The sequence below is a fragment of the Lonchura striata genome, chromosome 3 (assembly GCF_046129695.1).
Source record: "Lonchura striata isolate bLonStr1 chromosome 3, bLonStr1.mat, whole genome shotgun sequence".
In the NCBI taxonomy this organism is placed as follows: domain Eukaryota; kingdom Metazoa; phylum Chordata; class Aves; order Passeriformes; family Estrildidae; genus Lonchura; species Lonchura striata.
In genome coordinates this window covers 37097792-37110601 of record NC_134605.1, presented here as the reverse complement: position 1 = coordinate 37110601, position 12810 = coordinate 37097792, and the positions used below count along the sequence as shown (strand labels likewise).

General features: G+C 33.8%; 1 protein-coding gene across 3 annotated transcripts in view; it reads right to left on the bottom strand.

The window, feature by feature from the left end:
• PACRG (parkin coregulated) overlaps positions 1-12810 on the bottom strand; it is a 215198-nt gene that overhangs the window by 107499 nt on the left and 94889 nt on the right. The gene's annotated exons all lie outside the window — the stretch shown is intronic.

The window sequence follows — 12810 nt, the reverse complement described above, 5'->3', positions numbered from 1 at the left end:
ACTTGGCAAGTTACCTATAGGAATTTAAACCAGTCATTTAAAAATACTCTGCCTCTTACAAAAAAATTTTATATTTTTTATATCTTCACTTGGACACTCAAAACCAATAAGAGAAACAATCCTGCGAGCAACAAATATCCAGCACAGCACAAACATCAATATTTGTAGATAATTCCCTAATTTGTTGAATATTGACCTAGTTTATTTCCTATTAATTTAAAGAGAAAAATTAAGAAATTATATGGTTCTCTACTGTGAAAAAAAAAATTAGAGAAAGTACTTATTTTTAATGGGAATTTCCTTCTAATCCTAAATTACAAAGTATACTAATCTTAACAAGGTATGGAGGGATTTTGAACTCTAGTTTTCTCCCCTTTTTCTTCTTTTACCAATTAGGACCCTACCACAGACACTCAAGGCTAGCCAGGGAGAATCAGAAGTTTGTTTATGGCTTGTCAAAGCTCTGAATACAGCTGAGAAGTAACTCAACAGCAATGAATTTTCTCTGAAAAGAATATGATCCTCTAAATCACTTGGAGACCAATCCATCTCTTTAAGGATGCACTTCCATCTTTGAAACATAGCTTAGCTGCTACCAAATTTTTCCAGTGAGATTTGGTAGTATCCAGGTAAGATTCTTCAGACCTAACAAGCTTTGTCACATAGGCCAAACTGAAGGTCCAAATACCTAGATAAAATTTGTCAGGTTAAGCAAAAGAAAAAAACCCCATCCATTGATTTCAGAGCAGAAATTACATTCTTACTTGAACTGTGGAAGTCTAAACTAAAGCAGGCAAGAACTGAACTTTACAATTGGGTAAATCACACAGTCAGGAAGCAGCACATAGACATTCTCTTTGAGGCCATGGCTCATATTTCTCCTTTGCTTGACTCTGAGTAGATTTGAATCCTGGTCTGGCACACCTTAGGCTACTGACTTCAATTGTTCATGTTGAAACAGATCAAGCCATGTAAATCATAATTAACTGGAACTGATACTTGAAAGTAAGTACTAAGCATTTGCTGCGAGTTTCTCACTACTGGCAGACATAGTGCCAATAACATACTAACATAGCCTCCCATGCACTGATTGTTAATCTCTTATAGGAGATTAAAAGGGCAATTACATAATACCTATTCACTGATGTGAATGAAATCAAGTCCCAGTAGTGGATTGTGCTGGAAAGGGAACAAAGGAAACTCACATTTCCTCATGTTTCATCAACATCATATATTGCTTGCTTAGCTGTTATTTTCTTCTCATTGGCTTTTCGCTTAACAAGAAAAAAAATCAAATGCCTTTATCAGACGTGTTTATAGTCAGTATAAACCCAGGAAAATGGCCTCAACTTGCTCCAGGGAAAGCTTAGTTTAGGCATTAGGAAAAAGTTTCCTCACAGAAAGGATTCTAAAGCACTGGAACAGACTTCCCAAGGAAGTGGTGGAGTTGCCAACCATGGACATGTTCAAAACACCTGGCTATGGCACTTGAGGACATGGTTTAGTGGTGAACATGGTACTGGTGCTGGGTTGAAAGCTGGACTTCATGGTCTTCTACAAGCTTAATAATTCTATGACTACATAATTCTATGGCTATACCATGGTCAATTTATGACTAATTTCCAAAAATAAAATAAGTAACAAAAAGAAAATAAATATTATAATTATTAATAAATAAAATGAGACTTAAAAACCACAGAAATTCCTAAATTTATGGGGTTTGTATTTCTTGAGGACATTCAGCATGCTACCAGCGATACTCAGTAGATAAAAGAAGTCTTCTCCAAAAGTCACAAAAAAGTTGTATCAGGTAATAACAGACCAGGAGGTCAAAAGAATCATTGACAAAAAAACAAGACCAAGAAGAAGCAATTTTTTTTGTGTTTTTGTCAATAGGACAATAAAACTTTCTTTAGTATTTCTTTTTAATGTTTAATCTATAATTTTTTGGTATTTAATGTTTTAGTTTCAGGAAACCAAAACCTGTAACAACAACTTGTGTCTAGCAAAAACTTCAGATGTTAAAGAGATAGATACAACTAGTAATAAGTCTTTTTTTTTAAATGGCAGGTGTTTCACAAGGCAAAACTCCTTACCACACTATCTTATTGAGATGGGTTTTAGAATGTATTCCTTATATGGATATTTGACAACTTTTTCAAAATTAAAAAGTATTTCCCCAGTGAAAAATATCCTTGATACGCATCCACGTTAGGTTACTGAATCAGAATTTGCATCTATTTTGGTCCAAACACAGATCTCAGTTTTTTCTCTCAGTCTTCATTAATACCTCCCCTAACTGTAACTGCCAGTTATCTTTCTTCTCCAAGATTTGGTATTTCTGATACTCCATGCAATTTTTTTTTTTTGTGCTTGAAATATGCTTTTTCTGTTTCAGATATTAAGAAAGCTTCAGTATTCTGAAGCTCGTCAATGTTTTTCATCAGTAACAACTGGTAAATAAAAGATATCATTATCTATCAACTGTATTATGGTTGCACATTACATATACATAGAAATGATATATCAACTTTAAGGTAAATATTTCAGGATTTAAAAACAACTCCAATTTTACACATAGCACAAGAGATTTATTACAAGAAATTTTACAAAATAGACATATAACAAGCCACAGATTATAGAGTATTTGTGCATAATCTTTTGCATCCTCAATTAGTTCCAAATGCCTAAATGGTTGGCAACTAGCATGGCTCTGAAAATGATTCTGATTTCTAACTTATTTCTTGAAATGTCAGCTGTCCAAGCACACAGGCAATTTTTACTTAGCTTTGTTTTTGCTCTATAAAAACTCCCACAATATGCAAGCCAGAAATATTTTGTCTTGCATTCTATGGTGTGAAAGTCTTTCCTTCTGTGTTTACTATTTAGCTTTTGAAAGTAGCTGTTATACAGCTGTTCAGAAAACAATGTGATTTTTTTTTTTTTTGCCTACAACATCCTTTTGTGTTTTAATTCCACCCACAAAAAATGCTGATTAATACTCAAATTCTTGGCAAACTTCTCCACATCTGACAATAATGCTGTACCTATGGATTTTAAGAAGAAATCTTACAATAATTCTTACGAACTTCTGTACTAACGGTTTGTAAATTTTGCAGACATAGCCTCTGAATTTTCAGTAAAAATGTACTAATAAAAAATAATGTATAATATATGATTAAATAACAAAAGCAACCATAGAGTGAGTAAAATCTTCTATTTCATGCAACTTTCAGGATCCTTATATGTTCTAAAAGCTTCCTAGGTGAAAAACAATACATGATTAGTTTTATGTAACAATGAAGCAGTATTTATTAGGGTACAAGATAGGAGGAAACTAATTGCAGAATCAAGTCAACCTGTCCAGGAGAGAATCTGTTCCTATGAAGCAGCCCATAGTGAATGGCAAGTCTGCTGAGGCAAAGAACAACCAGATAAAGATTCTAGATTGACAATAGAAAAATAAGATTTGTGGCTAATCTGCCTGATAGATGAAGACAAACTATTTGAGAGAAATTAAGATATAGAAGAACTTTGACAATAATGATATAATTGGTGTTCCTTAAAGAATTCTACTAAATATAATCTAGTCAAATGTAAGACAAACATGAGTTTTAGAAAGTAGTGTTTAAGCCACATAACTTTCCATCTCATTTCACACAACTGATTACATAATGCTGCGTCTTTGATTATCCAAAAACTGGATTTGATCTCCCAGAAACGTATCTATGTATATACTCAATGTCTTGGTCTAAGGCATTAAAATTAAGTAAAGAAACTCTGAAATTGTTGGGTTGATAAGGACAAACAGGAGTTTTTATAAGGCTTGTAAAGATTTTTTAAGGCTTCTTTGGTAAAATAATTTCTCTTAAGATTTACTTCAATGTCTGTTTTTTAGGTTAATGGAAAAAGGAAAAAAAGAAACATTTTTGAGCAGTCTCAGTTTTTAACTTCCTTTCCACTTTTTCTTCCAAGATTTTTCAGCCTTTTTTTCTTCCAATATCCTGTACAAATAGTCAAGATGAAGCCTGCGCACTTCACAATTTTTGGTTTCTTGCTTTTAATATATTTGATTCATATTCACATATCAGCTTTATTCTTCACTACGGAGCAAGTAATGCTCACTTGTATTTCCTAGACTTGCTTAGATAGATTTTTCAATATGTTAATTTTGCTTATGGTTCAAAACACACTTCCACTGCTGCATTTAGTCCCTAGAAGTTTTATAGCAAATAAAAATTATTTTTAGTCTGCTGTATTTCACCTTCCAATAGGGTCATGCTACAAAGATTTTCTATTGAAAGATGCTTAGTCTAAGTAATCACGTGTCTTATCAAAATAAAAAAATAAATACAGTTGTGCCTGTATTTCCCATTCTGCAATGAAATGCTAAAATACTTATCTTAAAACAAGTGGAATATTATTAGAGCGGAAGAGATACAGATAATGGCAAGGGACATAATAGAAACCATTTAACTCAGCCAAACTATATTTAGAGACTCTTTAACAGATTCTATAGATATTTAATTTCCCACAAGAAGTTAAATAAGAAAAGAAAATATTTGCATCCTATGGATAAATTAAGAAAAGCAATAAGAAATGTCATATAGTGGCACTATACTGGATATTTGAATATAGCTTTGAAATAACTCCACAAGTAAAAACAAAACCCAAAACCCCAAAAATACAGAAATGTTAATACACAATAATTTTGAGCTTACTGTACTTTCTACTACCTCCATATTAGTTAAAAAAAATAACAGATACTTGGGAAGACAAACACCATCACTCCAAATGCTCACCCCTACCCACTTTATCTACTGAGAATGATGTCACATGGTCTGGAATATCCCTTTGGTCAGTTTGGATCATCTGTCCTGGCTGTGTCCACATCCAACCCCCCACACACTGCCAATTTCCTCACCAGTGTGACAGAAAAGCAGAAAAGGCTTTAGCTCTGTGTAAGCCCTACTCAGCATTAACAGAAATATCTCAATATTATCAACCCTCCATTTAGCACAAATCCAAAATACAGCTCCATACCAGCCACTGTGAAGTTCATTAACTCTACTCCAGTTGAAACCAGCATGATACCAAAACATTTTCTTTCAATTCCACAGCTGAAGGTGCCAATCTAATCTTACTGGAGCTGTTGAGGTAACAAAAATTAATAGTCAACATGAAGGTCATATTATTCCCTAATAACTAGAGGATCAATGACTGGCTCAGAAATGGAGGCAAGAATGAGGATACAAATTTGTGTAAAGTCTTCTCCAGCTAGAGAGAGAGAGTAAAAAAATGCAGCCTGAAATCTCTTCCTATACAAGTAACTTCAGAAATAATTTTTATTAATGAAATGTGAATATCTAAGTCTGTAAACCATGCCATCCAGAAGATAATCTAGTACATTTCTGTGAGGAAGGAGATTTTAGTCCTGCATTTTCATAAGTCTTTTTAATTGCACTGCTGGGATTTAAATTTTTTAAATATACACCTCACTCAATACAGAGCAGGAAAGTCTTATAAAATATAGAGGAGGAACAGTGTATCACTCAGGAAAAAAACAGGACAACAATAAACCCCTGGGTTACAGGATTTAGGCCTTAAAGTGTGATGTGCAATATTGACGTGACACTAACAGCAAGGACTTCTGCTATAGTGTAGGAGTTCATCAGTGTGACAGAAAATAGAGTTGAGCCAACTAATTAATCATTATGAGCTACCAATATGTTGCAGCTATGAAAAGGCTAAATATTATTTAAGATGTGTTAGCTATTTCTAGTACAGATAGGAAAGCATTAAGGCTACTTCATAAGGCAGTCATGAGACCACACTTGTCATTATCAACAATTTGCCCTAAAATATATAGAAATTATTCTCATTGATTCATCATTGAAAATTACAGGGAAAATTGGTATATAGGAACATATCAAACTGAAAAGGAAATTAAGTGCTAATTTGTTCTTATTTATTTGGATTCTGATCAGATTAGATTTTCCGAGTCCATTGATTTCTAAAAATGCACGTAAAATATACTATTCTTTCCATACAGCAAATACTTGTAGACTACACTTCAAGGACTCCTTGCTTTTAATTGATGTTCCAGAAACATTATAAGTAGAAGATTAAGCACCCTGAGAAAAGGGCCCTGTAAACATGACTCTGACAAATGAGCAATGTACCTGAGAATTGTTCACAGGAAACAAACAATGGACCACAAGATAACCTCAGTAGCAGACAAAATTATTTCTGCTACTTCAGAATGTATGCTTATCTACTTGCATCCTTCTTGCTCTTCAAAGGCTTGCTGACACATTTTCAGAAACTGAGTTGCTCTCCTTTTCCTTTACTTGATTTATTATGTTTTCAGAGTTTCACAAGAACAGTAAAGTAAAACTTTAAAGAATAATAATAATTTCTGTGTTTTGTTCATTTATCATGTTTGCAATTGCCCAATATGACCATTACATGATGTTTAAATATCAAGTGCATATTTTAAAGCCACATGACATTACATGTAGTATATACACCTACATTGAGAGTTGAAATGGAATTAGCAACTCTATTGAGGTCTGTAGCCTGGTGGTAGATTAAGTTCCACCCTCAGCTGCAACATCTAAGAACCTGCCCCCAGATTCACTTAGGTACCAGCAAGAAGCAGAGGACAAGCTCTTGTCCTTTATTACAGAGCACACAGAGGATTATCATTGCAAGAAAAGAGTTCAATTTTGCAGACACCTTGTCAGACACCAGTGGACAACTCTTCTCTGACAGGGAAAACAAAGACACTAAGACTGTCCCAGGCAAGGGGAGGAGGCTAGGTACAGCCAAGGTTGTTTGAAGGCAGAAGGATGATACAGAGCTGGCTGCAAGACTCTACCACTACCTTCTGAGAAAAATATACTGATCTTCATTTGTTTACTTCATGCAGTATGAAGTTCATTTTAAACATCATCAGAAGAATGCACCAGTTTGCTCATGCCCACTGGCATACACTGCAGTACACTAGTAAAGAACTAATATAAAATTATCTTTTTGGAATAAATATTCTTTTGCTCAAAGAAGATTTGCTACCTTTTAATAGGATGAAGCCTAACACCTCCTGTTATTTTTAAAGAATTTTGAAGGTTAATCAGGAGAGTGTCAACTGATTGTATCCCATTAGTGAAACTAGTGGTCAAATTATTTGGTTTATTTTTTGACTTTTTTTCCTTTCTATTTGCCATTTTTTCATGCATATCTGCTTGCCAAATTAATTTAAAATTATTTAGTCTTAATAAAAAATAGCACAAAGCACAAAAGTTAAAGAAGAGCATTGGGATAAAGACACATAAAGTGTATGTAGGAAAAGTTAAATAGAACTCTCTGAAGATTTATTTTGTTTTAATAATTAAACTATAGCATAAAATACCACAAAACCTTCTACAACATACTGCACAACAAGAAGTGTCCATCCATCCAATTTTTGTCAAGTTTGACATATAAATGTAATGAAAATCTGGCAGTTTCATGGTGTTGGAAATTGTGTAAACTTATAAAACATATCATTAAACATTATGATTTGTATTTTCACACACAATTAAAAACTAACAGAAACAAAAAAATCAAACTAGAAAAGCAATTTTTCTATACTAAAAGCATTTTATGATACAGGTCCTAGTAGCTTCTGACTCTTGACATTTATCTTATATATTAAAATGGCACTCATCCCCAAGAAAGAACAGTGTCTGAACATTTCCACATAACCACTCAGAATCCAGAAAGATGCTGTAACACAGTGGGAGAACTGCCATGAATGCTGCATATCTAAGCCAGGAACTCTTGCATCTTACCAACAAAGAAGCCACTCAGTCAAATCTTCCTGAAACAAGGTGGAGAAAGCAGAACCACAATGTGTCCTTCTTTATTAACCTCAGGACTAGTACAGAGGAAAACCAAAATGTTCTAATTTCCTCCAAGTGTGCTTGACCAAGAGCAGTTTTGGAGCAGATAACTATCTTGTGGAGATGTGGCCAAAAACCAGAAATACTTTGTCCCATGGCTTCCAAGAGACCTGGGAAAGGGCTCTGAAGTTACTTCGTATTTTCAGTCATAAATTGCCAGAACAGCTGAGACTGTGTACTAGCAACACTGAAAGGTCCCCAAAAGTATTAAATTGCACACAGGTGAATAAAATACTAAGTGAACAAATTCCAGATAGTGACAGAACCCAGAAATGGAAGGGAATAATGCACCACCTGCTGGCTGACACCAAACACTTATGAAGGTGTTTTATTCCAAAAGCAAACAATTAAACAAAGTAGGTAGGATATCAGTGAAAACGTCAAGGTCAGGTTTTGGAACTAACTGTCTGTGCTACCATAGAAAAGTTAAAATCCTCCCCCTCTGAAAATCCATGTTATTTAAAGGAAGTCAAAATTCAAGACTAGCACATAATTTTCAGACCTCATAAGCAACAGCATGGCTAACAGATGTTTGCATTAACTATATCGATGCTTAAAACCAAAACAGGGTATGAGTCATTCTTTGAGCCTCATGCTCAGTAGTATGGAAGAGAATTTCTGTACAGCTAAATTTTTTGTACAAGACAGGGTAGTTGACTTGAAATTATATAGTGTGAATAGTCTTAGCAGGTGCTTATTTTGAATCACAGATGAGCATTACCTAGGCCAATAAGCACTAGACAGACTCATAGCAGTGGCTGTGCTATCTGGGTGTTTAAACAGTGCTGTGTCAATTCCCAAGGTCACACTGTGATATGAACGACCCTGTTAGCTTTCTAGGATACATGTGGATGCTGGTATGACCTATACAAGCTTAGATGGAATAAAGAGCAGAAATACATTTGAAAAAATAATTCAGTAGAAGCTGCCTTGCAGAATGATGCAGCATACACCACAGCATGTCACAGTTGAGACACCCACAACAGAAAGAATATCATAATATAATTTCAGAAAGCTTCAACCCATACAGATAAACACCATACCCCATCAGAAGGCTTCAGCTATCTGCCAATATAGAGCAACCTCACCACACTTCAGAGGGCTGCAAGCACCTACCCTTCCTAATCTTTAGCCCAACCTTTTATACTTCTCATGTTCATGCATTGCACCTGTGTGCCTTCTGTTCCCGTTCATGATTGGCCAGTGCGTCAGGGCACTCCGTGTTGCATTACCTTCAATCCTAGTCACCTGCTTTGCACAGCTGTAGCCCATTAGGGATGAGGCTTGGCTGCAGCCTCACTCCCCAGTTACCACAAACTGTGTACCTACAGCATAACTTTTTAATATTGATAGTATATATGAGGAAAACTTTAGGTGCAGATCAATCAAAACTAAGACTAATATGGAAGTTGAGTTGATTAGACCATATTACTTTCAGAATGCTAAAACAAGACCCACTTTGGGAGGAGGTTAGAGTGGCTTGTGGCATCTGACACGGAAGTCTGTGAAACAAAACACCTGAACATGAACTTTTACATTGATAATTGGGTAATTGAAAATGGCATTTAACAGTTGGAAAGAAGTCTTCAGATTACTTTCAGTCAATACATCTGTATGATTTTTGCTGATTTTTTTTGATAATATGCTGTGAACAAATTCAACATAAACTTAAAGATTGTAATTACTCATTTGCTTCTTTGTGGCATATTCCTTTACTTGTGATATCAAGTTACAGAAACTTGGATTTCTGCACACACTGCCATGCCAGTCTATACAGAAGTTTTCTTCACACATTTGGTAAAATGTTAGTATTATGATAACTGAGTACACTTGTAGTGATCAAGTAATTCAAAAGATCTTTCTCAAATTCTCAATATCCATAAAAAATATGCTTAGGTATACAAATATAGCACTTCAAGGCGCCTGAATGACTTTAGACATTGAATTTAGAACTCCTTCCTGATGTACCTCTGATTTCTTTATTAAGCATTTATCTGCTCTCTCAAGGAAACTTTTCCAAACTGTTTTCATTTTATCAAGACAGAGTAAGTGCCTGGAAGAATGAAGTAGTTTTGGTAAAAACATTAAAATGGACTGCAACACTCAAAGGCTTTATTTTGTTGGGTTAGAAAAGCAACAGATAAAATTTTTCTTAAAATATAAAAAATTAAAAAGCTTCTCTAGTGTGGGTAAATCCAATGATCATTTGCCTAAGTTCAAGTGAAATTTCTTCTAGTAAAATATGTTTTCTGACTTAGCAACAGAACAACATGGTAAAGGATTATTTTCTAATTAGAACCATGACTAGCAACCCCACTTTAAATATCAGAGCATGGGTCTTTTTCTCTTTGAATATAATATATTTTATGTATTTCTTTTGTTTCAATGCTAAATTAACCTTGAAAATTCGTGTGTCCTGTAATGCTGAAAATGTTTGCTTTTAGAGGTTTTTAATTTGTTTACAGAGTGTATATTACTGAGAATCTAGATAAATTTAAGAAGGCAAAAAAAAATTAAAGTATTGTATTGGTGCATTTTTCTATTTTAAAAGTAGTCTTTAATTCTGGAAACCACAAAGAAACAATTTCAAATCATTTTCCCGAGATCCCAGAATCCTTTTTACATTTTGTAGATCTACTTTGCAGGCATACCTACATTCTTTACAGAAACTTTCAAAATACTCCTTTTAAAATACATGTAATTAAGATGTGAACATACTACACATATTGTGACAGTGTTTGCCAATATAAAATCTAACCACTAATACACAGGAAGATAAGACAATAATATTCTGAATATATATATAAATAATAAAAATACTTGGAATTTGCATAGCAAACTTAAAAAATGTTCCAATCAATTCCTTTCAAAAACAGAAGCCATTAGGAAATCAACTAAATTTTTAGTTGGTTTTTAAATTTTTAATTGGTTTTAGCTCAAGATTAGACTTCTCCCCACTAAAGAAAAAGAGTATCATGTTTACTAAGATTATTTAGTATTGTACTCACTTGCCACAGGAATGCTATAAATTTTAACCATCCAGAATCCTGACTCAAGAACTTTTATTCAGGCTAGACGAAACTCTTCTGAAAATTATGGGGAAGGACAAACTAGTACAGAAACTTAGATAAATAACAATTGCAGAATATGGCAATGATAGCTCTGGCTGATTTTTTATTTTCTTCAAAGGTAATAAAAAAGTGTAAGCCAAAGACAAATTTGTGGAAAGTAAACTGAACTTTTATAAAATAACTATCAGTTAAATAAAGTAAAATAAATAACAGAAAAATGGTTGCTAGCACAATGCTTTAATGTCTCTGCAAGGCTCATGAATTACATTATATAAAATACAGTATCACACATCACAGTAAGAGCACATTTTGCGGGATCATTGCCCAGTTTTTTGTCTTTTCTATACAGTTTATCAGTGAAAGATGAACTGTGCCTTTCTGTGTGTTGCAGTCTGCATTTTAAATGAACAGATTTTTATGGTAAGAGTTTTTCACTAAATGAAATGAGATCAGGTCATTGGATTTGCAAATTGTCCTTAAAAAAACCACACTGACGTGGTCAACACATGTTGTATGTATCTCTCAGTTAGGGTATTGATATGTGGCCTAGGTATGTATACTTATAAGTTTACTTCGTAAGATGATTTTTGATTGATATATCTAAGAGTTTTATGTTTATGAGAGTTTCTAAATGCAGAAGGAATGCTGTTCTGTTTTGACATTGGCCAAAAGAATAAATGGCAACAAATTATGGACAAAAACCGAGAAATTATGCCTATACGTGTGGGGTTTCTTCCTAATGCTCTGTTGGCCATAGCTATACTCATTCACAGCTAATTAGCATATATAAATAAGTGATGTCAGCAAGTTGAACATAAAAGTTAAATGGACTAAAACCATTGTCAAATATAAAGGAAAGATTACAAGTTTAAAAAATAACTGGTTTGCAGATCATATGAAATATAACTGCATAATAGGGGCAGAAGGGAAGTTAATGCAGGTAAAATAAGCCACTGTATTTGGTTTGCTTTGCCCTGTTTTGTGTCTAAGTCCTCTATTGGACTCCTTTGCCATGTCATTATTCATAGTTGATTTATGGCTGATATGGTTTTATGCCCAATTAACAGTCAGGTTCTAAGGTCTAAAGTCCCATGTACTTTTTTGTTGGTTAATATGGATGCAGAGTTTGGGGTGACCCTATTAATGCAACTAGTCCTGCATATTCTCTAAAGGTAAAAGTAATTTTGAAAAGGAGAGACCAAGAATAAAGATCTGTTAATTACCCATTACTGTATATCTAATTAATTTTTCTCAAATAGAAATATCCAGAAGTCACTAAATCCTAACAATGTAAATTCTGCATATCCATACAAAGGAAATGGAGGGAGCTCTTTTTATTTAAGTAATCTTCAAAATAACATTAGTGATGATGGTAAAAGCCTCTGACTACCAAGGTAGGATCATTGAAACCAGCAGAAAATCTCACTGCTACATTGCAGATTTTAATGAAGAGATAAAGTCTCCAAAGTGAAAAGCCATAGAAAAGGAAAGGAAAGAAATTAATTTTTTTGAATACTGGGATATCCTAGATAAGATACAGGATACAGGAACTGAATGTGAAATTTGAACTTCTGCAAAATAGATCAGAATGCAAGATACCTTGTTGATGCAGACTTGTTCTAAATGGGGGCACTGCTAGCATGATCAAATGTAGAAGCTTAACATACTAATTTTATTAATTTCAAACTACATTCTGAATGAAATGTTGTATAGTCAGACTGGGAAGAAATGTGTTAAAAATCTTAGAGAAATAATTCAATATATGACAGTATAAATATATTACAACTATAAAAAGA